Here is a 25,583-nt window from a genome sequence, read left to right as displayed (position 1 = left end):
CCAGTGTTATGTGCCACCATTTGAATATTTCCCCTGAAGCGAGGCCCGTTAGGCATAAGTGGCCGGCACTAGACCCAGAAAGGTACGCAGCCTTAAAGGAAGAGGTCGACAAGCTGAAGGCCAATGGGTTTATCCGTGAGTCTTTTTACCCTGTGTGGGTGTCGAATCCAGTACTAGTCCCAAAACCAAATGGGAAATAGAGGACCTGCGTCGATTTCTCAAACCTGAATAAATCTTGTCCTAAGGACAGCTTCCCGCTCCCAAGGATAGATCAGTTAGTAGATGTGACAGCAGGACATGAATTACTGAGCTTCATGGACGCCTACTCGGGGTACAACCAGATTCCAATGAACCCAGCCGATGAAGAGCATACATCATTCATTACGGATAAAGGGCTCTACTGTTACAAGGTGATGCCCTTCGGGTTGAAGAACGCGGATGCCACCTATCAAAGGTTGGTCAATAAGATGTTCGCTAACCAGATAGGAAGGAACATGGAGGTGTATGTTGATGATATGTTAGTAAAGACCAAGAATGCAACAGAGCTCAACAAGGACCTTGGCAAGATGTTTGACACACTTAGTGTGGATTCCAAAAATCCACCAAGAAAAAAAAATCCCTAGTACATGGTGAAAATACAAGGCTAAAGGTCACTTAGTCACATTATCAGGCTCAGACCTATAAGTCTTGTGAAACTGAGAGATTGTCCCAAGGGAAGCATCACTTAGTGAGCCATTGTAGACATTCGATATTCCACGCCCATAAAAGAACTAGGACATGCGCTGAGGTCCCTCGAAGGTCCAAGTGCATGCTTAAGCCACGAGGCAATCGAGCCGTCACCATCTCGCAACGGCCTCGCAGGCCTAGAACCATGCCGTGCAAGGTGATCTCGCGCACACAGGCGCACGCCCCAGCGCCCATGGGCTCGCGTCCAAGCCCCTATGGCCTCGCTGGAGTGTCCTCGGCGTCGTGCCCATGGCCTCGCTGGAGTGTCCTCGGCATCGCGCCCGTGGCCTCGCTGGAGTGCCCTCGGCGTCGCGCCCGCATGGCCTCGCTGGAGCATCCTCAGCGTCGCGCCCATGGCCTCGCTGGAGCGCCCTCGGCGTCGCACCCACATGGCCTCGCTGAAGCGCCCTTGGCGTCGCGCCCATGGCCTCGCTAGAGCGCCCTCGGCGTCGCACCCACATGGCCTCGCTGAAGCGCCCTCGGCGTCGCGCCCGTGCCCTCGCTGGAGCGTCCTCGGCTCCGCGCCCGCATGGCCTCGCTGGAGCGTCCTCGGTGTCGCACCAGTGGCCTCGCTAGAACATCCTCGGCGCCGCGCCCGCATGGCCTCACTGGAGCATCCTCGGCGTCGCGCCCATGGCCTCGTAGCCTCGCACCTCAGCAGATGTTCGGCCCCGTGCCCCGAGCGAGTCACACCATCACATAGCCACGAGGGGGAGGGGCTCATCAGCAGCTAGGGAGCTGCGTCGTCAATAGGCCTTCCAAGGGGCTCTCACGAGGGAGTAGAAGCCACGCCACCTGGTGGCCACGCGAGTGAAGCCATGCATCAAAAGAGCCGCCCCACCAAGGGGGTCGCAAGGAAGGCCTTTCGCCACATATCCTTAGACATCCGTCAAGGCCACGTGCCTATGGCCTATGCTCATGGGTGACCTCGGGGTGTTTCAGGCATCTCATGTCAAGGACCTGAGACCCCCACCTCACGCCACGGCCATTATACTCACCAAGGGTCCCATTCCTTACACCTCGAGATCCCTATGTTCAGGGGATCCCGTACGAGTCGAATGAGACATATTTGTACGACAAGTACTAAGTACGGATACCAGTGCCAGTGGGACTGCTGGGACCAGAGTCATGGTCCGTACGTCTACGACCATAGGTGAGAGCTGACACTGCTACCTCCTGCGCCACTACGCCTGCCACCACTCATCAGACATGGGTACAGACAAGTAGTGGAGGCATTCTCCTGACACCTGCTCTAGTGCTGGATGTACAACCCCAACCTCTGAAGCCACTATCCTGCCTGAGTACTTATGTACCACTTGGTCTCCTGGACCACCATGTATCCTAGGCCATCAGAGCCTACTATAAAAAGGACCCTTCTCCCACATGGGAGGGGGTTGGAAAATTCATTGTAAGCAGAGGCTATTGAGAAATATACCAAGACTTGCACCATCATTTACTTGTGTTTACTTTTCCTTAAAGTTTATTCTCAGTTCTTATATAAACATCACCTGACTTACCTTTGAGTTTTCCGATCTAATTTCGTTGACGAGATTTCACCGTCAACAGTTTGGCGCCGTCTGTGGGAAGAACAAGCATCAAGCCAGCGTTCTTCCATCATTTCCAGCAAAGAAATATGCTAAGACGTTCAAAACACCTATGGCAAATACAAGATGATGAGGTTCTCCGGGATGAAGTGGAGCGGAGGGCTGCCCAGAAAGACCCCCCTCCGCCCAAACATGGAGGCAGACCGGAGGAGTCCCTTCCCCCAAGGGAGGAGAAGGAAGCATCATCCCCGACCATCCGGCCCGACGGAGGTCATTTGGAGCCGCCAGTGCATTCACTTCACCAGCCCCCGGTAGCACCACGTTCAGGCCACCAAGACCCAGGTCCATCAGCGCACGGGCCAAACAAGAGTCCCGGGGTACACTCGGTAAGTTCAAGCTCAAGGACTCGCCTCTACAGGGATGAGATTCAAGAGTTACATAAAAAGACTCGAAGGCTGGAAACCCAGATAGAGAACATGCAAGAGGTTTTAAACGACCTACTGCGAGGAAAGTCAAGCACACCCCCGCCTGTGCGTAAAGGGAAGGAGCATGAAAAAGGGGAAAGTACTGTCCCTGTAGATGATGGGGGAACCCAAATTTCCGCCAGTAAAACCCCCCAGACAAAGTATCAGGGGGGACCTAGGCCAAAAAAAGGTCCCCAGGAGCAAAGGCGGAGGGAAGGTGATGGTCGTAAGAACGAGGTCGAAGTCCCCTCAAAAGAGGCACCCCCTGGTCTAAGAAAAGAGCTCCATGGGGAGAGGTCAGAAGTAAGAGACGTACCCCCCGCGGTTCCACCGAGGGACACAACCAAGGCAAGGGATCAGCCCAAGACCCTGCAAGACTCCTTATGCAAAAAGTGGAGGGGGCTAGGCACCAAAATGCGATGCCCTCGGGGCAAGATCACCACAGCACTTGGGGGGTGCATGGATGACGGAGAATTCGACCGTGATTCACCCTTCACAAGGGAGATTCAGGTTGAACAAATGCCCATTGGCTTCAGAGAGCCTCGCATGACTCCGTACGAGGGAACTACAGACCCAAAATATCACTTAGACTCCTTCAATAACTTGATGAGGTTAAGAGGGGTCAACAATAGGGCAAAGTGTCATTGCTTCGTCGTTACGCTTAAAGGAGTGGCGTACAAGTGGTTCAAGAGGTTAAGGCCAGGAACAATCAAATCATGGCAGCAACTCTCTAATGAATTCCTTTAGCAGCACCATGTAGCCTGTGACTACGTCATGCCGACTACCAACCTCGCTAACATAAAACAAGGCGAAAATGAATGTTTGAGGGACTACATCCATAGGTTCAATATAGAAGCAACAAAGGTGGGAGATTTAAACAAAGCGGAGCTCAAGATGGCTATTATAGCCGGAGTTCGTCCAGGAAGCAAGTTATGGAGTAACATGCTCAAAAGGGAAGTTTCAGATTTGGACGACTTCTTCGAGAGAGCACAGAGGTACATACGTGTGGAAGAGGGCCATAAGAACTTCCAGGTTGAAGAAAGCGAACCTTCCTCCAGTGGCCATACTCCCAATATGTCTGGGGATTCCATATAGAAGGGGGGCATCGTGCTAGAGGGGTCGCTGGCCAAGTTGGAGATGGAACGAAGACCCTCTAGCCGTGAAAGTCCCCACCTGAGGGGAAACCACCTCCAAAGTAGACACATCCAAAAAGGGTCTCCAAAGCAGACACCTCCAAAAAGGGTCTCCAAAGTAGACGCCTCCAAAAAGGGTCTCCAAAGTAGACGCCTCCAAAAAGGGTCTCCAAAGTAGACGCCTCCAAAAAGGGTCTCCAAAATAGACGCCTCCAAAAAGGGTCTCCAAAGTAGACGCCACCAAAAGGTGTCTCCAAAGTAGACACCTCCAAAAAGGGTCTCCAAAGTAGACACCTCCATAAAGGGTCTCCAAAGTAGACGCCTCCAAAAGGGGTCTCAAAAGTAGACGCTATCCAAAAGGGTCTCAAAGTAGACGCTTCCAAAAAGGGTCTCAAAGAAGACGCTTGCAAAAAGGGTCTCAAAGAAGACGCTTGCAAAAATAGTACTACGCCTAATGACGAGAAGGACGCTTCTCGCAAGATATAATAAGCGCGCGCGAAGATATATAAAAGGATAACTAGAACCCAAGGGGTCAATATATCCTTATAGGTGCAACCAAGGCGCACCACAGAGGGACCTACCAAACCCCCTTTCGCGTGGGTTCAAAAGGACCTCGAACATGATAAATATAAAAAAAAAAAAAAAGAAGAAGAATAAGAGAATAATAAAAAGGAACGGAAGAGTCTACAAGAACGCCTAAAGGCCTCCCTATAGACTGGGGGGCAAGTGTGGATGCCAAAAATCCACCAAGAAAAAAAAATCCCTAGTACATGGTGAAAATACAAGGCTAAAGGTCACTTAGTCACATTATCAGGCTCAGACCTATAAGTCTTGTGAAACTGAGAGATTGTCCCAAGGGAAGCATCACTTAGTGAGCCATTGTAGACATTCGATATTCCACGCCCATAAAAGAACTAGGACATGCGCTGAGGTCCCTCGAAGGCCCAAGTGCATGCTTAAGCCACGAGGCAATCGAGCCGTCACCATCTCGCAACGGCCTCGCAGGCCAAGAACCATGTCGTGCAAGGTGATCTCGCGCACACAGGCGCACGCCCCAGCGCCCATGGGCTCGCGTCCAAGCCCCCATGGCCTCGCTGGAGTGTCCTCGGCGTCGCGCCCATGGCCTCGCTGGAGGGTCCTCGGCGTCGCGCCCGTGGCCTCGTTGGAGTGCCCTCGGCGTTGCGCCCGCATGGCCTCGCTGGAGCATCCTCAGCGTCGCGCCCATGGCCTCGCTGGAGCGCCCTCGGCATCGCACCCACATGGCCTCGCTGAAGCGCCCTCGGCGTCGCGCCCATGGCCTCGCTAGAGCGCCCTCGGCGTCGCACCCACATGGCCTCGCTGAAGCGCCCTTGGCGTCGCGCCCTTGGCGTCGCGCCCATGGCCTCGCTGGAGCGCCCTCGGCGTCGCACCCACATGGCCTCGCTGGAGCATCCTCAGTGTCGCGCCCATGGCCTCGCTGGAGCGCCCTCGGCGTCGCACCCACATGGCCTCGCTGAAGCGCCCTCGGCGTCGCGCCCATGGCCTCGCTAGAGCGCCCTCGGCGTCGTACCCACATGGCCTCGCTGAAGCGCCCTCGGCGTCGCGCCCGTGCCCTCGCTGGAGCGTCCTCGGCTCCGCGCCCGCATGGCCTCGCTGGAGCGTCCTCGGTGTCGCACCAGTGGCCTCGGTAGAACATCCTCGGCGCCGCGCCCGCATGGCCTCGCTGGAGCATCCTCGGCGTCGCGCCCATGGCCTCGTAGCCTCGCACCTCAGCAGATGTTCGGCCCCGTGCCCCGAGCGAGTCACACCATCACATAGCCACGAGGGGGAGGGGATCATCAGCAACTAGGGAGCTGCGTCGTCAATAGGCCTTCCAAGGGGCTCTCACGAGGGAGTAGAAGCCATGCCACCTGGTGGCCATGCGATTGAAGCCATGCATCAAAAGAGCCGCCCCACCAAGGGGGTCGCAAGGAAGGCCTTTCGCCACATATCCTTAGACATCCGTCAAGGCCACGTGCCTATGGCCTATGCACATGGGTGACCTCGGGGTGTTTTAGGCATCTCATGTCAAGGACCTGAGACCCCCACCTCACGCCACGGCCATTATACTCACCAAGGGTCCCATTCCTTACACCTCGAGATCCCTATGTTCAGGGGATCCCGTACGAGTCGAATGAGACATATTTGTACGACAAGTACTAAGTACGGATACCAGTGCCAGTGGGACTACTGGGACCAGAGTCATGGTCCGTACGTCTACGGCCATAGGTCAGAGCCGACACTGCTACCTCCTGCGCCACTACACCTGCCACCACTCATCAGACATGGGTACAGACAAGTAGTGGAGGCATTCTCCTGACACCTGTTCCAGTGCTGGATGTACAACCCCAACCTCTGAAGCCACTATCCTGCCTGAGTACTTATGTACCACTTGGTCTCCTGGACCACCATGTTTCCCAGGCCATCAGAGCCTACTATAAAAAGGACCCTTCTCCCACATGGGAGGGGGTTGGAAAATTCATTGTAAGCAGAGGCTATTGAGAAATATACCAAGACTTGCTCCATCATTTACTTGTGTTTACTTTTCCTTAAAGTTTATTCTCAGCTCTTATATAAACATCACCTGACTTACCTTTGAGTTTTCTGATCTAATTTCGTTGACGAGATTTCACCGTCAACACTTAGGAAGTATCGAATGAAGTTGAATCCCGTCAAGTGCACCTTCGGTGTGTCCTCAAGAAAATTCGGGCTTCATGGTCAACTCCAGAGGCATCGAGGCCAATCCCGATAAGATAAAGGCCCTGATAGAGATGAGCCCGCCTAAGAACAAGAAGGAAGTGCAATGCTTAATGGGAAGGGTGGCGACCCTTAATAGATTTATTTCAAGGTCAACTGATAAGTGCCTCCCCTTCTTTAACATCCTCAAAGGGAGCAAAAAGTTCGCTTGGGATGAGGAATGTGAAGAGGCATTTATCAAGCTGAAGGAGCACTTGGGGAAGCCACCCCTATTGGCATAACCTGAGAAAGGCGAGAAGCTATACCAGTTCTTGGCAGTGTCTGAACATGCCATAAGTGCAGCCTTGGTTAAAGGGGAGAAGAAGCAGCAACAACCCGTGTACTATATCAGCAAGCATTTGGTGGACGCGGAGAACCGGTACCCAGAGATTGAAAAGTTGACCTATGCATTAGTTGTGGCCTCAAGGAAGTTGTGGCCCTACTTCCATGCACACACAATTCAGGTTCTCATGGATAGTCCTTTAAGGCAGGTCTTGCATAAACCTGAGACCTCAGGGAGGCTGATGAAATGGTTGATCGAGTTGAGTCAATTCAATATCGTGTATACCCCAAGAGCTTCCATCAATGGACAGGTGCTGGCAGACTTTATAGTGGAGTTCACCCGTCAGCCGAATGGAGGAAGAAGTGAAGAGGGGGAGCAGCCTGTCATAGAGGAAGAACAAGGGGATCTTGGGGAATGGAGTCTGCATGTGGACGGGGCGTCCAATGAAGGAGGATCTGGAGCAGGTATCATGATGACAGGACCTAAGGGACACAAGATGTATTGTGCGATCCGATTCGGGTTTGAGGCCTCCAATAACGAGGCGGAGTACGAGGCGCTCCTGGCTGGCTTGCGTTTAGCCCAGGAGCTAAAAGTGACGCGCCTTCATATTTTTAGCGACTCTCAGTTGGTGGTGTACCAAGTAGAGGGGGAATATCAGGCGAGAGGACCCAAGATGGCAGCCTACTTGGAGAGGGTGAAAGGCTATCTGGGACGGTTAGTAGCATATAGCATAGAGCATATCTCCAGAGAAAGGAATTCCCATGCCAATGCACTCGCGAAGCTGGCTTCCACCAAGGATGGGGATATCCTGGAGTCGATACCCGTGGAGTACTTACCCAAACCCAGCATCGTAAGCGCGGGCATACATATGGTTAGTATCCCAAAGGAGTCGTGGGCTGAGCCGATTAAAAGGTACTTGGAGGAAGGAACCTTGCCTGTGGACAAGAAAGAGGCCCGAAGGTTGGTGTATATGGTAGCTAGTTACACCTTAATAGACGGGGTTCTATACAAGAGAGAGTTCTCAGTGCCACTCCTGCGATGTGTAGAGAAGGAGGAGGCGTTAAAAGTACTGCATGAGATACATGAAGGAGAGTGTGGTAACCATGAGAGCGGACCCTCAACGGCTAGGAAGGCCATAAGACAAGGGTACTACTAGCCCTCAATGGAGAAATATGCAAACAACTTTGTCAAGAAATGCGACAAATGTCAAAAACACGCTAACTACACTCGGAGGCCCCCAAATGAGTTAACTAGCCTGACCAGCCCCTGGCCCTTCGCTATGTGGGGGATAGACTTGATCGGCGCCCTTCCTGTGGGTATGGGAGGGGTGAAGTATGCAGTGGTAGCTGTGGACTATTTCACCAAGTGGGTTGAAGCGGAGCCACTCGTGAAGATAACTGCCAAGCACATCACCTCTTTCGTCAAAAAATTCATTGTCTGCAGATACGGAGTGCCCTACAAAATTATTTCTGACAACAGCACCCAGTTTGAGGGGGGGGCCTTTGAGGAATATTGTAGGGGAAGGGGGATAAAGAGGATTTTTTTAGTAGTAGTACACCCACATGCCAATGGGAAAGTGGAGGCCATTAATAGGGTTCTTAAAAAGAACCTAAAAACCAAGTTAGAAAAGATGAAAGGAGCCTGGGTGGAAGAGCTTCTAAATGTGCTATGGGCCTACAGAACCACCCCTCGCATGACCACTGAGAGTCCCCATTCTCCTTAGCATATGGGTGCGAGGCTGTCCTCCCAGTGGAGATGCAGGTGAGTTCCTTCAGGGTACAGGCATATGGAGACGAGGCCAACCGCGTAGCTCTGGCTGAGAGCTTGGACATGCTAGAAGAGAGAAGGGAAAAAAAACAAATGAGGGTGGCGGTATACCAACAGCGCGCAACAAGGTACTACAACTCGAGGGTGCACGAGAGAACTTTCAGAGTTGGCGACCTGGTGCTAAGGAAAGTAATCCCCAACATGCGAGACCCAGGGGCAGGAATGCTTGGGGCGAACTGGGAGGGGCCCTACCAGGTTGCTCAGTGCATACCCCCAAACACTTATAAGCTGGCGCGCATGGACGACACCATCATACCTCGAGCATGGAACGCGGAGCACCTTAGGAAGTACTACCAGTAAGGCACCCACGCCCAGTGCTAAAAGGATAGGTTCTCAAAAATGTTGCATGTTATCTTAGTATGGTAGAGAAGAATCAAAGAGGTTACTTAGATAACCTCCTAAGTAGGTGTAAGTTTTTTTTTTATTTCCTTTGAGAATCTTATATGTATCACTGTAGCCAGAACTCTATGAATGAAACTGTTTGCGACTTCATGTGTTACTTTTCTTCGCTACGCGGGTGTCTGCCTAAGTGCCTGTCGAAATAAATTTCACCAAACACTTGGGGGGCAGGACAGGAGGCAAAAACATGCAGCTAGCAAGGGGAACCTAAAAAGGGCTCCTAAAAAGGACCCCTTGCCCTCCTAAAACGGAGGATCCCAAAAAGGACCCCTTGCCCTCCTAAAAAGGAGGCTCCTAAAAGGGACCCTCTACCAAGAGGATCCTAAAAACGACCCCCTATCAGGAGGACCCTAAAAAGGACCCTATGCACTAAGAGGATCCTAAAAAGGGCCCTCCATCAGGAGGAAGTGGCCCGTGGAGATAAAGCAAGCAACGAGTAGGAGGACCCAAAAGGGACCATGACCCTAAAAAGGACCCTTTAACGGGGGATCCTAGAGGGACCCCCTATACCAGGGCCTTAAGCGAAGTCCTTACAAGGCATCCCCTGGGATCACAAGGATTAGCTACCCTTGTGAACACCAAGGAGGCCATAGGGACTTACAAAAGAAAAAGATGGTAACGAAAATAATAAGTCTAGAGCGGCCACCAAGCTGTCTAGCCAAAAAGGGTCCTAAAAGAGACCCTTGCAAAAATAGTACTATGAATACGACGAGAAGGACGCTTCTCGCAAAAAAAAAAATAAGTGCGCGCAAGAATATATAAAAGGATAGCTAGGACCCAAGGGGTAAAAATATCCTTATAAGAGTAATCAAAAGGCACCAAAAGAGGTCCCAGTGAACCCTTTCACATGGGCTCCAAAGGACCTCCAGCCCGGTAAATAAAAGAGGGGAACCAACCAAACCCCATCATGCAGGCTCAAAAGGACCTCAAATGTAGTAGAATAAGAGATAAATAGCAACACATGTATATATACATTAAAAAAGAAAGTTTTGAAGACAGTACAAGAGTTACAAAAGAAAAGTAGTAATGATAATCATATTACAAAGGCTCAAAATACAAAAAAAATAAAATAAGAGAGTGTACACCCATGGTGGGCTAGCTGACAAAAGTTATGAAATAACTACTTCAGGGCCTCCTACCGCGGGCGCTCCACATGGCCACTCGAGCGACGGCGTGCTCACCAAAAGAAGAGAAATCTAAATTGGGATCCTGCCTCCACACGCTGTAAAGGGCACGGTCTATGGACCTGTGCACAATGGCAGTCTTCTCCGCCTCCAAGGAAGCATTTATCTGCTGCAATGTGGTGACATTGGCCCTAGCAGCCTACAGTTTGGCCCTGATAGCCTCGACTTTGGCCTCCAACTGAGTAACTCTCTGCTGCGACACGGCCGCGATGGCCTTGGACCCCTGGAGTTTGCTCTCCAAGCTGGTAACTTGGCCTTGTAGCTCCTTGGCCTTAGCAACCACTTTCTTCCTCTTTAGTAACGAGTTGGCAAGTTTGGTCCGAACCCTTGAAAACTTAGCCTTGGTTTCATTAAGCTCTCTCTCAAGCTCCTGAGCCCATGCTGCAAGACGGTCCCTCTCGGTGCATGACGCGGAAAGATTGCCAGCTGAGTCAGCAAACCGCAGAGCCACAGTATAGGCCTGCACAAGAAAGTTAACAACAACAACAATAAGTGACAAAAAAAAATATATGCATAAACACCTATACATAATAGGGCCGACGCGAGGTGCGGGAACTCACCCAAGTCATGGTGTGCCTTAGATTTTCCCCAAGGTCCGACTAAGCCACATTCCCAAGGCCATTCCAGTCAGATACGGGGAGGCTCGAGGCAAGTTGGATGTATTGCTGCCCGTAAGACATTGCCATTCGAGTCACCCAGGGCTCCCTATCCGCACCAGGGGCACCTGGCTGGATGAGGACAAACGACCCGCTCGCCAAAGCGGGAGGGGGCGCGGTGAATGTAGAAAACTGAGGCTCTAGTAGATCAGAGGGAGGCTCCGGAAGGTCGGTGAAGTAAGTCCCCGATGGTCCAGGGTTGAGAGGAGCCTGAGGGAAGGCGTCATAGTCCTCAGGTTCAGGGCAAACATAACATCTCGGTGCGACATGCTGGTCTCGAGATGGGAAGGCCATGTCCTGGTCATAAGAGTCATAAGGGGGGCATCCCCCGGGGGACAAGGATCGCTGGTGAGGTCCCCCGCGTTCAAGGGGGGCTTCCCCCGGCTCCTCCTCAGCCTCACCTTCGTCTGGGAAAGGCTCAGCCGGTGCAGCAATTGTCTTCTTTGAACCAGAAATCGACCACAGGAACTTGTGGTCTGAAACTGGGGACAACTGGTGGAGGTTGAGGTTTTCCATGGTGAATAGGAATGCCGCCTTCTTCATGGCGGAGTCAGCATTAATGAGGTCCTTCACTGCGTCCGCCTCCGGCCCAACGACCGCGGGAACAACAAATTGCTCTGCCTGATCCACGCCATTGTCAATGCAAACATAAGTACAAGACAGTAAGTTCCAACAAAAAGAAAAGGAGGACCAGGGTACTTACTGGGGGTGGCGCGGAAGTGCTTGCGGACAGAGAGAGGGCCCTCCACGAAGAAAAATTCTTGTTTCCAAGACCCCGTATTGGACACTGAGTCCTCTATCAAGGGGAGCCCGTTATTGGCCTTTTGCAAATAGTAGAAGCCCTTGGACTTGGGAGAAGCCATGAGGTTGTACAGGAAGTGCACCTCTTGCGTCGTAGGAGCACGTTTCGCCAGTTCCTTGAATACCACAAAAAGGCAGCTCAAGGTCAACCAACTGTTGGGTGACAGCTGAAGGGGGGCCAGGTCGAAATAGTTAAAGACCGCTATGAAAAACGGGTGCAAGGGGATCGTGCCACCCGCCTTCAAAATGTGCTCGCTCAAAGCCACGAGGCCAGCCCTAGGGCGGTCAGCCCGGCATGTCTCCAGAGGAGCGTATAAGGCGTATTCTGGGGGAACACGATAGTGCTTCACAATTTCTTTCAATTTATTCTCTGACACATGCGACACCAGCTTGGACACCAGTAAAGGAGCGTCGTCCTGTTCAGGGATAGATACCTGTCATCGTGCCCTCGGCATATGTGCAAAATCAAAAGAAAAAGGTGAGGAAGAGACAGAACACTTGACCCTCCATTTTTTTTCCTAGCAAGAGTCTTCCATCGAGGGAACGACTGCGGAAGTCCTGAGCTAGGAAAAACCGAGACTAGAGGCTGAGGAGAAGTGGAGGCAGCCCCATGACCGTCATCAGGTGAGGATGGGCTGGAGGGCTCAGGCGGAAGGTGTGCCTCCATAAACTCCAACTCCCTCTGCAATTCTAAAAGGGTCATCCTAAGGCTCGCTACATGGTCACTAAGGTCTGGGGGAAAAGGTGCTTCGTCTCCTCTCGACACCGAGTCAATTTTGTTCTCCACCACCTAAATGTTACGCCTAAGTTCAGCCATGTACTCGAGATGGCGGATACGGGCCTGCCTTAAGGAGTAATAGTCCTGGTAGGGGTTTTCCTCATGGGACTCTGAGTCTGAGGACAGGTCAATAAATTAAACCCCCGGAGGTATGTCGGACGGGCCGTCACTGGCCATGAGACCTCGTCCCGAAAGCAAAAAGGGGTTCACGTATAAATGAGGGGATGGCTACAAAACACAAAGGAATAGACTTAATATCTCTAGATGCAAACGTCCTAAATGGCCCACTACAAGGTATAAAAAAGAGGGGCATGCATATGGTCAAACTCACTACAAGCTCAGGCCAAGGTACCCCATTCCGAGTAATGCTAATTTGGACCCAATGAACGTGAGGGAAAAAGAAAATATACCTCAAGAGAATAAGATGGAGCGTTGTCGAGGTCGAAAGGAGGTCGAGGGCCAAAAGCACCAAATGGTCGAATTTACGCGTCTGCAAAAATAGACCAAAAGGATATGTTAGCCTCCAAATAGATACCCCAAGAAATTAGCTCATATGTTAAAAAAAAAATTAAATGAAAAAAAAATAAAGAAAACTATGGAAAAAGTGGAGTTGTGGGGGATTGAACCCCTTACCTCTTGAAAGGGGTAAGGATCTAGATACCAATAAGCTAAGGAAGTAAGGTGTAAATAATAGGCCTTGCATGAAGGCCTATTTATAAGAATCAAGGGGAATAGTCTACAAGAGCACCTAAAGGTCCTTTCCTAGACTGGGGGGCAAGTGTGGATGCTCAATATTCCATGCCCATAAAATACCCAAGACGCGTGCTAAGGTCCCAAAAAGGCCTAAATACATATTTGAGCCGCGAGACGCTCAGGACACCGCCCTCTCACAACGGCCTCGCATGCACCCCTCGGCTAGCCTCGCCGTGGCTGCACCTCGAGGGCCTCGCGAGAGAAGGCCTCCCCTAACCTCGCTTAGATCCTTGCCTCGCCGGAAGGCTTGTGGAATGGCCTTGCATGCCTCGGACCATGCCTCGCGAGATGGCCTCGCGTGCCCAGTTTTGTGGCTCGTAGGAGGGCCTCGCGTGCCCAGGCTCATGGCTCGTAGGAGGGCCTCGCATGCCTCGGATCATGCCTCGCGAGATGGCCTCGCATGCCCAGGTTCGTGGCTCGTAGGAGGGCCTCGCGTGCTTAGGACCGTGTCCCACGTGATGGCCTTGCGTGCCCAGGTATGTGACGCATAGGAGGGCCTCACGTGTCCAGGCTCATGGCTCGTAGGAGGGCCTTGCATGCCTAGGACCGCGCCCCGCGAGATGGTTTCAAGTGCCCAGGCTCATGGCTCATAGGAGGGCCTCGCACGCCTAGGACCGTGCCCCGTGAGATGGCCTCGCGTGCCCAGGTGCATGGCTTGTAGGAGGGCCTCGCATGCCTCGGACCATGCCTCGCGAGATGGCCTCGGGTGTCCAGGTTCAAGGCTCGTAGGAGGGCCTCACGTGCCCAGGTCCGTGATGCATAGGAGGGCCTCGCGTGCCCAGGCTCATGGCTCGTAGGAGGGCTTCGTGGGTCAAATTCAGTGGCTTCCAGGAAGGCCTCTAGGTCAGCATCTCACAAACCTCGCTCAGGTGCCTAGGCCTAGCACCTTGCAAGGCTCTCATAAAGTGCACTTTGTGCATCGCATATCTGCACCCCCGATGCACACCAACTAACTCTACGGTGACTCACACCAATAGGAATGACTATATTAGCGGAAAAGAGACTCTCAAAGGAAAAAGGGACAGACGCCTTACAATTGCAAAAGCCTACGTGCGGCTCAAAAGGATCGCACAGGTAAGAAGTGTGTATTGGTGTACAACTCTCACATCCATCCTTGAAAAGTAGTGGACGTACGAGGAGTGGTGATATAGCCTGCATATCTCTAACCGTATATCAGAGCTGACACGGTAACTACCTGTGCCACTACATCTGAAGCCACTCCTCTGACACCCGTACCAGGCAGGTAGTGGAAGTACGATCAAGTACTAAAGTGGAGGTGCACCCACCATGTCCTGGAGCAGACACCACTACCCCTGAGACCACTCACTTGACAGTGTACTGGCGTACTACCTGGTCCCCTGGACCACATTGTATCAGGGGCCATTAGAGCCTACTATAAAATAAACCCCAATTCCACATGGAAGGGGGTTGGAAAATTTACTGTAGCAAGTGCACCATAGTGAATGAAAAAATGATTTCACCATTGTTCTTGTTCTTCTGCAATTGTTCTTAGAGTTGATACTTAAATTTCTAAGGCTTATTCTATTGATAATCTTGATCTTGCAATTCTTTCCAACTTAACTTAGTTGACGAGTTCTCACCGTCAACAAATTCAATGTAATAAATCTTGACACTATCAAAGACCACAACTGGGAGAAGGTAAAATATGAGAACATAGTAATATAAAACAAAGTGCCAAATTGCATATAAACATTAGGAAGGCCTAGATATACGGGGCACACAACTTACGTTTACCTACATTTTTCTATAGTTGAGTTTATTCAATACTAAATATAAACATATCTTGTTTTCAATATAGGAAGTTATAACAATTCAAAAATTGGTAAAAATATGTCTAGTACACATCTAACATTCCTCACTTGTTCATTAAGAAGTTCTCAAGGAATTTCAAATGAATTTCCAGCAATTACAACTTGAACTATTTGTGCTGCAATACCTTGCTCCTGTTCATTTTTTAGCTCTAGAAAGTTAGTATGCCAAAAAATTGTCAATTTTTTAGCCACATTAAATTAGATAGACAATATAAAATGAACCTCTTCATCTCCTATATGTCCAGTAATGTGATCAACAAGAAGCTAAAACTGGAGAGGGTTAGAATTGCCACTTCCAACTCCCAACCCAGATACAAAAACAACATATTTGTCTTCTTATGCAAGGAGTGAAAACCAATGGTCATATTTCATAGCAACGGTATGACTCAATTGTTTCTTTATTGGCTTGAATTACATAATTCTACTTCTTATGTCCTATCTACGAGAAAAAAAGACGATGCACAAAGTTCTAACGAACATTAGGAAAATTAAGAGATTGTACTTGATTTAAGTGATCTCTCAATTTGTGGAGGTAGGCCAACTTCCAAAACATTTTCAACAACGAAATCACCAGGTCCTGCTTTTCCATGCAAAGCAACAACCACCCCTGTCAAAGTATCATGTTAATCAAAAGTTAACAATTTTAAAAGGCATACCGAATGAAATCAACAAAATATTTCATACTCTATTCTAATACTTTGTTCATGACAATTACTTGTAACATAAACAGGACGCGAAAGAGCATGGCCACTAAGCTTAACTCTTCCACTTTCATCTTCTAAGACAAGGTAATCATATGTGTACATAAAATTATGTACCTTAACAAGTGGGGCAACAGTCTTTGTAAACAGAAAGATTGCAGACTCTTACTTTCCAAATATTCCATTCTTATTCAAATCCAATGATCATGTATCAAAATATATGCACCAATACAAGCAACAACTATACCTCCTTAAGAGTACTCCTAAAGAATTGAAGGTTTGAGTTTCATGTGCTTGAACAAGGTTCCAACAAGTATGCATTCCTTCCCCTCTTCTAATTCCAAAATAGTACTGTTGACTGCGTTTTTAGCCAACGACGTGAGAACGTCAAATAGGACAAGCCTTCAAGAGAAATAAAAACGACACAGACGGTTTAAACAAGAAAAGTAAATAACACAGGAGATTTTTATAGTGGTTCAACCCCGATTGTCGGTAATAGCCTAATCCACTTAGAGTTGTGATTTATAGACCTATACTCAAGATCAGATGGACTGAGCCAACTGAGTTTCTTCAGTACAGATTGTGAAAATACAAGAATTCTCTCTAATTTCAGCACTTTCTCTCTCTAGAATAGACAGACCCAATTTTCTCTCTCTAGAAAGAAGAAGCCGAAGAAGAACCCCTCTCTCATCCCATAAGCTCTCTATTTATAGGCCTGGGATCCTCAACTGATATCCCTTTATGATAGGGATATTTTATTATATTTATTACATTTAAACATTCAAAATTCGAAATGTAACAAACCCCCCATTTGTGGGAAGAATGAGAGATTCCTGCGTATGTTGTTGAAGCTGTCTCTGGGAATCTTGACTTAGTCTCCTCTAGCTAGTTGATCCACCTCCTACTGACCACTCATGCAAGTGTTGGTCGGACGTGCATGGTGGTAGGACATGCATGGTGGTAGGACATGTTTTCATGGGTTGAACGTGCATGGTGGTAGGGCATGCACTTCGTGGGTTGAACGTGCATGGTGGTAGGACATGCACTTCTCTCCTCTAGCATGACACTCTCCTCTAGCATGCCATGTTCCTCCTTGAACCAATCTCCTTGGCTTCTCCTCGGACCAAGGTGGTGCGAGGCAACCTCCTTGGCACCTCACCTTGGACAACATTGAGGCAACCTCCTTGGCACCTCACCTTGGACAACATTGAGGCAACCTCCTTAGCATCTCACCTTAGGCAACATTGAGGCAACCTCCTCCATAACATCTCACCTTGGACAAGATCAAGGCATTCTCCTTTAGCATCTCCCAAACATGTCCGATCGAACATTGTATAGGCTCTCCTTATCAAAATCTAAGTCTCCTTCCTTTTGCATGAGACTCCTCCTCCTTAGCTACTTACCTTGGACACGTTCGAGCAAACACTTAGGAAACCTTACGAGGGTTGCCTCCTACACACCCTTGGGGTCTCTTAGGACCACATCCTCCTTGGGGTCTCCTAAGACCACTTTCTCCTTGGGATCTCCTAGGACCACATCCTCCTTGGGGTCTCCTAGGACCACTCCCCTTAGCTCTCCTAGAATGCATTCTCCTTAGCCTCCTAGGATGCGTTATCCAATTTTTGGGTATAACAAGTACGTACTGCAAAACTCAACAAGAGAACAAGATTTATGAAAGCCATAGCTCGAACGGATAGCTAAACATCAATAACAAAAACCTACAAAGTAGTAATAAACATAAAACCCAAATCAAAATAAACATGCAACCACAATGCATATACAAGATTGAAGCAAAAAAAACTATTACAACACAACTAAACCTCTTTTGAAATTAGTCTTAGAATTTGCAAGGACCTGGTAAATGACGTTTCCAATTAGGAGCAAGGGAATAGAGAATAGTCCTCAACATGTGAAGACGAGCAAAGTAAATCTGACTATACTATTGTTTACCGAGTTTTTCGGAAACGAATACAAACAGAATAATAAAAAGATAAGAACTGTAGAAGTGCAGGAATATAATTAGACAAACAGGTTTTTTACGTGGTTCAGGCGTTAACGAGCCCTAGTCCACGAGTCGATGTTATTATACTTGTAGAGAATTACAGTAAGATGGCTGGTGTACAAGAACTTCACACACTCACAGTGTTTCTCTCGGGTTCTCTTGAAGAAGATGAAGCTAGAGAGATTTTAGCAAAGTTCTTGCTATGTAATTTGTTGGCCGTCCCCTCTATCGTCAAATGAGGGGGTTTTTATAGCTAGGGTTTTTTATTAGGGTTTTACTCTGTCCCATTAGTCTTAATTACACCAGCCACAAATAGGGGATACAATTACTGTAGTAGCATGGCTACAAGACTCTATGTGGGTATATTTACGTGATAATATGGGGAATACACAAAGTCAGCCGTCTTTTCCAAGTTGTCAGCGGAACAGTAGGCGAAAAGGTACCCTTAGGCGTGCTGGGATGTGTGCGGCTTTGACCTGTCGGGCGTGTCAGGCGGGATCCTGTGTCAGGTGGATATCATTCCAAATATGCCTCCTCCATGACTCGACCGCTTGGTCTTGTTCCGTGCGTGGCACGGAACTGTTTCCGCGAAGGCAACCTGAAGAGCTTCTCCTGGAAGGAGCTTCCCCGAAGGATATGCCTTCGGGAGTCCGGGAGAGTTGACGAGCTTCCGTGTCGCGTTTGCTTGAAAGAGTAAGCCAGACACTAAACGGTAGAGGCGAAGCCTTTCTGTCCATCCGCGAGCTCTGGTCACTTTCTATGAAAGACTTTGATAATTCTGCTTCCCCGAGGATATCCATCTAAACGCTATCCAGAAATCTGGATAACATTTACCCCCCAAGGTCACGGAGCTTTGAGAGATTCGGGAGCTTGTACAGTCCTCCGGGTATTCTGGTTTCTAGATTAGGCGAGGGGTCACCTCCTGTGTTCCTGGAAGGGTTCCTTTTTCCCGCCTGAGTGTTAGTATGAAAAAGAAAAGAAATTTCTTCTGTTTGAACTCAAGTACTCAAGTGTGGCAAGGGCCACGCGTCATGTCGGGAGTGCCTCTGCGACCAAGACGTGTGCGTGAGGAGACTGGCTGAGTATGCGTGCGTCAGGCATCTGAGTAATGATTTGACGGTTTTTAATGGTGCACCGGGCCCGAGATGGTATAATGATGGGAAACAAATACTTTATTCCCATCCGAGGAGTCATAAATAGGATCGGCGCTTCATCTCCAGCCGTCGGATCTGATGCATGCGGTATGGGAAGATCAGGACCGTCCATGTGTAGGTTTCGAAAGGACTTCATTCCTGCTATAAAAACTAGGGAACGGGCCTCTCTTCCTCTTTACGCTCTCAAATTCTCTATCTTTCAGATTTTCAGATTCCCAAACCTTCGAACTCTCAGGTTTCCAAGCTTCCATTCCTTCGGACTTGCCACTTCTTTTGGTAAGGAATCTAGAAACTTTTCTTTTGATTTGGCAGTGGGTTTGTTCGCCGAAGTTCAGGGTTTGAATCATCGTTTGTCTTTGCAGCTTTTACTTCTCGCGATTGTGCTGTGCAGTGATCCGGTTACTCCTTCCATCTTCAACTACCCGAATACCAGTAAGTATTTCTACTTTCCTTTTTCCTTCCAAACCTTAGGTTGTTGGTGGTTGTTAGAGTTGAGTTTTCTGCCAGTATCGTCTATGTGCATGCGTGAATAGGGCTTTGATAGGGATGTGACTGATGTGAGTCAATAAGTAATCTTTTTGCATGCTTTAACGATTGGCGTTTGGAAAGTTGTTCCTCGTTTTGCTGTTTTAGGGCATAAGCGTGAACACCTTTAGGGTGTCTTTCTCTGGAAAAACACTTCTCTCGGCGGGCTTAGGCTCAGAGTTTGAGTTTGGTTCCTTGTTGCCTTTCGGGTGGCCTGGTGCCAACCCCTCGGCAAGCTCGGTGGGAGCCTCTCCAAGAAGTTTTCGGGGAGGTTCTCCCCGACGCCTTTGATACCGTTAGGGTATGACAAGGGTGCTGACTGCTTAGAGTGTTTTCTTCTTTGTTTCTTTTGTTCAGTGATGAACACCTCAAAGGAACGAACTGTCGCTGCGGTAGAGGCTGAATCCGCCCAGGAGAGAGGTTCCCCTGTCGCTGGCGCAAAGGGGAAAGGAAAGACAAAAGTGGTCGCGGCTAGCCCACCGACTACCAACAGTTCAATCTGGGAGATGGACCAGAAGCCGAACCTGTTCAGGAACTACGGCATGCTGGAGCTGTACACCTCAGAGGCAGGCCTGAAGAATATCCCAGGCCAGATGTGGCACCGTCTGTCGGTGCTGGGTGAGTCTGCTAGTCAGAGTCACCAGGGTTTTGATGCCTGGAGCTGGGCACACATAGTGTGTGGGGCGCACTTGCCCCTAAGAAGTTACTTTGCCAATTTCTGTGTGAAGGCGGGGATTGCCCCCTTCCAGTTGATTCCCCCCAGCTACAAGCTCCTAGCGGGGTGGTACATCTTTTGCAAGTCCCGGGACCTGGAGGCTCCTACCCCGGAGGAGGTGCTGTACTTCTACGGGTTGAAGTCTCAGCCCATGAGAGGTCACCCAGACAAGGTGGGATTTTACAGGCTGGAGAGGCACGCGGACGTGATGTGTCCCACCTGTCATACCGCAAGGGTTCCAGACCTCCGGGAGTACTGGTTCCTGACGACTGGCTTCCCACTGAAGAGGGTGCTAGCCCTATCTTTGGACTTCAAAGTCCCTGGTAAGTGCTCCTTCCTCTCCTTTTTAACTTTGTTTCTTTACGTTTGGTTTGCCTTTCGGGAGGATCTCTAATACTCATGTTTGAATTTTGCAGAAACCATCCCGCGGACGCCTCGCTGTGCGGAGATGATAAGGAGGTCGCAATTCTACGAGGGGTTCTCTGAGGAAGAGCTGAAGGTGGAAGGACTTGTGACCACCGAATCTCTGCGAGAGTATGGGCTACTCGCCTCCTTCCAAAGTATTGGGCCAGTGAGTGGCCGGGGGCAAAGTCAGGTGTCCGCTGACGTCCGGGAGCAGATTGCCCTGGAACTGTCCAAGGTGATCTGCCAGGCAGTCCAGGACGAGAATAATTTGTCCCCCAGTTGGGCGGAGAGGTTCCCCGACCCCCAGTCGGAGGAAGAAGAAATTGAGGCTCGCTACGCCGCGGCTTACCCCAATGAAGGGACTCCGGGAGCTGGCACCTCCGGGATAGGTAAGGCTAGCTTTCGATTGATTCACACCCCCAGCCTATCTGATTTTTCCCGGCCCTCCCAGATGGGGTTCGATCCCTGCTTCCTTAGGCTAGATCCGCGTAGGATACCCTTTGACAGATATTGCGATAGGGTAGATGAGCTTCTCGGGTGTTTGAGTGACGGTAGTCTGCCAGAAGGTGTCATCACGGTTGACCCTTCTTCCCTCAGCATGTCATTCCCGGACTTCAAGGAGTACGGGAGCTTCCTGGAGCAGGAAGCAATGTTTTGTTTTGCTCGGGGAAGACCATCCACGTTTCTCGTGCATGGTTGTCCCTCTCAAATGTCTCTCTTTTTTGTTCCTTGTTCCCTATTGGCGACCTTGATTGTGCTTTTATGTTGTTGATCGTCTTGCCTTCTGTTTATTTTCTTTCACATTGCTTGCTGGTTCGTTAACCTTGCTTCGTACGTTTCTTGCAGAACATCCTGAAGCAAAAATGTTGGGGAGAGCTACCTCGCTTATTAAGAAGGCTGCCACCAGCCAAGACCCGTCCAAGGGGAAAGGACAAAAGGCCAAAGCTGGTAGGGGAGGTAAAGCTGCCACTCCCAAGAAGACAAGTGGCGAGGCGCAAGTGTCTCCGGAGGTAGAGAAGTCTCCTGCCGACGGGCCTTGCGAGACCATGCTGGTCTCGGGTAGCAGCAACGATGGGGTAGGTCTTGTGTTCCTCGTGAAGAGGACCGGGGTGAGCAAGCGTCCTGGAGGAGAGGCTGAGGGCGACAAGAGGAAATGCCTCAGACATTCTTCCCCCGGAGGTGACGGAGACCTCCGGGCCGCGCGCAGTCCTCGCCAGACTACCCTCTCCCAGCAGCAACCACAACTCCAGCAGCAAGAGCAACAACAACAACAACAACAACAACAAAGGAAATCAGCACCGCCACAGCAGCAGCCGAAACAACAGCATCATCAGCTGCAACAACAGACCGGGGTGGTAGTGTCTTCGCTACCGTCCCTAATACCCCGTCTTCCTCCTCCTCCAGCCCAAAGGGAGTCCACCCTTTCGGGGTCTCCTTCTTCTCAGCAAACAAACCTTCCTCTGCCTGGCCTAAAGCTCCACTTCCCTCAGAAACCAACCCGTTTCCCCGCTGCCCTCCTGGAGGGTGTAAGACGGGCCGATAATTTTTTGAAGAGGCGGTTGGAGGCCGAGAAGGCTGTTACTCAGGGAAGGGCAGACAACTTGTCTGCCGTGAAGAGAGCTGAGCTGGCCGAGGGGGTGAGATCCCTTCACCCGAATGAAGCGGTTTTGGATGGCCCAGCCTTGGAGAAGAGGCTGGTGCCTAGGCTCGGACATGCATTGGCGCCGTTCGGAGCGGAGATGATGGAGGACATGGCCCTGAGCTTGTGCGAGCTCAATTCTGAGAAATGGGCCATCAGTAGCAGTAAGGATCCGCTGTTGCTGACACATGCCGTGAAGCAGCAACTGTCCAGGGTAAGCCGTCAGTTGTGTCTTGGGATCATCTGTCTTAGTGCATTTGGTTCTGCTTAACTTATTCTGTTGTCTTTCCTTGCAGGCCTCTCTCATCGCGAAACGCTCGTTCCGGGAGGTGGGTGCAGTTCTGGTTCAACTGGAGGAGAGCCAGGTGGCTCGCCAGGCCTTGGAGGTGGAGAAGTTGAAACTGACCCAACAGGTCGAGAGCATAAGGGGGGAGGCTTCGGAGAAGGCTGACCGGGCCCGGCGCACAGCTGAGGAAGAGGCGGACAAGAAATATCTTGCCAAATATCGAGAGTACCGGGCCAGCGCAGAGAATGACTTCAAACAGCAGTCGGATGACTTGAAGGCCGAAAACTCCAAGCTCCGGGAAGAGCTATCCCAAGCCAGGGTGGAGAAGGATACCTTGGAAGCCCGCTTGCAATCGAAAAATGATCTCCTCCTTAAGCAGCAAGAGGAATATTCCACTCTTCAGAATAAGTTGCACGAGGAGGAGCAACTTCATAAGAGGAGCAGGGATCTCATGTCTATGCTGGAGTTGGGGCTCGCAAAGAAGGATAAAGAGATCGGAGCCTTGCAATTCACTGCCAGGGGGCATGTGACCGAGAAGCAATCCGTGCTGAACCAAAATAAGGAGCAGCGCAAGGAGATTAATTCTCTTAAGGGAGAGCGGGATGCCTCCAAGGCCGAGATGGAAAAATTGAGGGCTCAACTAGCTGTCGCAGAGGCACAGCTGGCAACCTCCGAGGCAGAGCGCTTGAAGGAGAAGGAGGATGTCGAGGTGGTATTGAACAGGACGATTAATATATCGCATGTGGTCCTCATGCATCAACTCTGGAAAGCGAACCCGGAGGTATTAGGCTATCTGGGAGAGGATGCCGACGCCATGAGGGAGAAGCTACAGGTGTGGGATCAAGGCCCAGAGGTGTACGTCCAAACTTACAACATTGACGAGCCTGCTGGAGCCCCTGAGGCAGAAGTCCTTGAAGAGGCGGGGACCTCTGAACTTGCCACCGATGACGTTCCATCTTCCAATGAGCTGACTCCGCTAGCCCCAGTTGAAACTGCTGTCTCCGAGACCCCGGTCGAGGATGCCATTGCCACCCACAGTGCCTGAAGGGCTCTTATTTTCCGTGAAAAATATTCTTTGCTGATTATTATTTTTCATTTGTGTTTTTCTTTGGGGCGAAGCTCCCTGTACTCTTTTCTCATTGCAGACATATTTGCCATAATTATAGCATTCTCCTTTGTTTTCTGCCGAGTTCCCTGTTTAACTTTGCGTTTAGGGTAGACTTTTATACGGTAGAAACTGCTATAGGGGCGCATGAGGTTTTGGTTCCAACGGCCAGAACCTATGCACTTCCAATTTGAAGCTCTACGGCTGATGTCTTTTCCCACGTAGTTTCTAGGTTACGAACGTTTCCTGGCTCCAACGGCCAGACTCCTTTCACCGTATTTCAGCTTTCCTAAGGCAAATAGCCAATCCCGGGACTTGCAGTTATACTGTTCGTTGGGATTGCTAAGGTGAGCCGTTCCATGGTGCTGGAATGGGAGTTCTCTTGGTGAGCGTCGCTAGACTTGAGGTTAGATCTTTGCGAAGCAAAACTAACTGTCGTTGCGGACCTCATGGTGGCTGACTTCAGGGACCTGGCATGGAGCCCTGCGAAGCAAGGCTCGTTGCGGTCGGGGAAATTGCCACGCCCACCATGTGCGATCCCGGAGCAGAGGCTTTGCGAAGCAAGGCCTGTTGTGAATGGGGGATCGACCATATCTGCTCCTGGAGCTGAAGCTTGCAGTGGTCGAGGAGCTCGCCATGCATTATTTTGTGAGATCCAGAGCTGAAGCCTGCGAAGCAAGGCTTACAATGGTCGCGGATCTTGCCATCTTTCGCCTTGCGGGACCCGGAGCTGGAGCTTGCGAAGCAAAGCTCTACAGCGGTCTCGGAGTATTTTTTGAAGGGCTTGCCCGGAGGTTGGGGGTGTTTTGGCGTAGCTCTCTGAATGTGCCCCAACCCCCAGTCCTGTTCATCGCTGGGCTACACAAGAGATAATTTTCATGATGCATAATGGCAGGCATTTCAATGGCAATTTTCACATAAACACATAATGCACACATGACACGTAATGCAAGCATGTTCATGGCAACAAATTAACCTAAGCTTAACAATTTAAAAATCTCAAACACAATGCTAGCACATAAGTGGTGTTCTGTGTATGTTTTGTTCAAGGGGCGTATGGCTATGCCTTAGCCATGTATACCCCCCCAAGTGAGCGTGGGGTCCGGACGTCTCCGGACCGCGTGGTCACTTGTTAAAATGCAGTTTTGAACACAGGGATAAAAATTGCAGTAAAAGTGGAGTGAATCTCTCTGTGTTTCATTAAATTAGCCTGTTAGGCACGTGTTTTACAGCAGGGAGGATTATTTCCACATTTTACACTTTTGCTACGTCCACCAAGGACTTTCGACTAGATAGTCCGGGGCCTATTGGTAGTAACGGCGGAGGTGTTCCGCGTTCCAAGCGCGGGGGACTTTAGATCCGTCGAGTCTCTTTAAGTGATACGTCCCATGGCCCACTTTTTCTTGTACTTCATAGGGGCCTTCCCAGTTGGGTCCGAGGACTCCCACTCCCGGGTCCTGCGTAGCAGGAAATACTCTTCGTAGGACAAGGTCTCCAACTTCGAATGTACGGCTCTTGACTCTTGTGTTGAAGTGTCGGGCTATCTTGCCTTGGTACATTTTGAGTTGGACCTGTGACTGCTCCCGGAGCTCTTCGATCATGTCCAGGGACTCCTGGAGAAGGGCGTGGTTCCGGGCAGGGTCGTAGGTGTCCTGCCTGTGAGATGGGATCATAGTTTCTACTGGGATGACGGCCTCGCAACCGAAGGTCATGGAATAAGGTGTGTGCCCCGTCGAAGTCCTCTCTGTCGTGCGATAGGCCCAAAGTACTCGCGGAAGCTCTTCCGGCCAGTGAGCCTTGCATGCTTGGAGTTTTTTCTTCAACGTGGTCTTTAAGATTTTGTTTACTGCTTCCACTTGCCCATTAGCTTGAGGTCTGGCGACTGCGGAAAAGCTTTTGATGATTCCATGCGAGGCA

The 25,583-nt window shown here is 50.3% G+C and overlaps 1 pseudogene; it reads right to left on the bottom strand.

Moving 5' to 3' along the window:
* The window catches only part of LOC133799777 (DNA polymerase delta small subunit-like), a 28,143-nt pseudogene extending 4,556 nt beyond the window's left edge, over nucleotides 1-23,587 (bottom strand).
* Between the last annotated feature and the right edge of the window lie 1,996 nt (nucleotides 23,588-25,583).

The sequence above is a fragment of the Humulus lupulus genome, chromosome 9, assembly GCF_963169125.1.
Source record: "Humulus lupulus chromosome 9, drHumLupu1.1, whole genome shotgun sequence".
Classification (NCBI taxonomy): domain Eukaryota; kingdom Viridiplantae; phylum Streptophyta; class Magnoliopsida; order Rosales; family Cannabaceae; genus Humulus; species Humulus lupulus.
The sequence above is the reverse complement of the archived record's forward strand: the minus strand, read 5'-3'. Positions and strand labels throughout refer to the sequence as shown.